This window comes from Silurus aristotelis, assembly GCF_946808225.1.
Source record: "Silurus aristotelis genome assembly, chromosome: 6".
Classification (NCBI taxonomy): domain Eukaryota; kingdom Metazoa; phylum Chordata; class Actinopteri; order Siluriformes; family Siluridae; genus Silurus; species Silurus aristotelis.
In genome coordinates, this window is record NC_139579.1 from 32,453,907 (window position 1) to 32,454,441 (window position 535).

The following is a 535-nucleotide window of genomic DNA, read 5'->3' on the forward strand; positions in this document are numbered from 1 at the left end:
ATAAACAAAATCCAGGTCTCAGTAGGTCTCATCTTAGTCTCTCAACCATCATTCGTTCTTGTAATCCATTCTCATTAAACAAAAATGCACAATGTTCGGACTATTTCATGACGAACACAAATAGAAGGCAAAAGCAGTGACTTACGTGTGGTGAACCCAGAGGCATGCCCCAACAGAGAGGAGCTGAGTAGAAATATCACAACTCCAAACTCCATCTTTTCTCACCTGCAGAAGTTTCAGCCTTCACAGAGGTTTATATAGCAAGGAAAAGCAGAAGTCCGATACTTCCTTATGACGCTCGTCTCCTGGAATATGCTGTAAAAGATATAGTGTGGGAATAGAGCACCTGCTGGGGTTTAATATTACTTATTGATTTCACCTGTCTGCATTCCACACCTTTGTGCTTAACAGGATTATGCAATAATGCAAACAAAGAACTTTATATCGCGAGTTAGAGGCACGCAATTGTACTGGGTTTCTTTGGATGCTGTGCACAAAGCGATATGGTTACACGGGTTGGAGTGGAAGGTCTTTA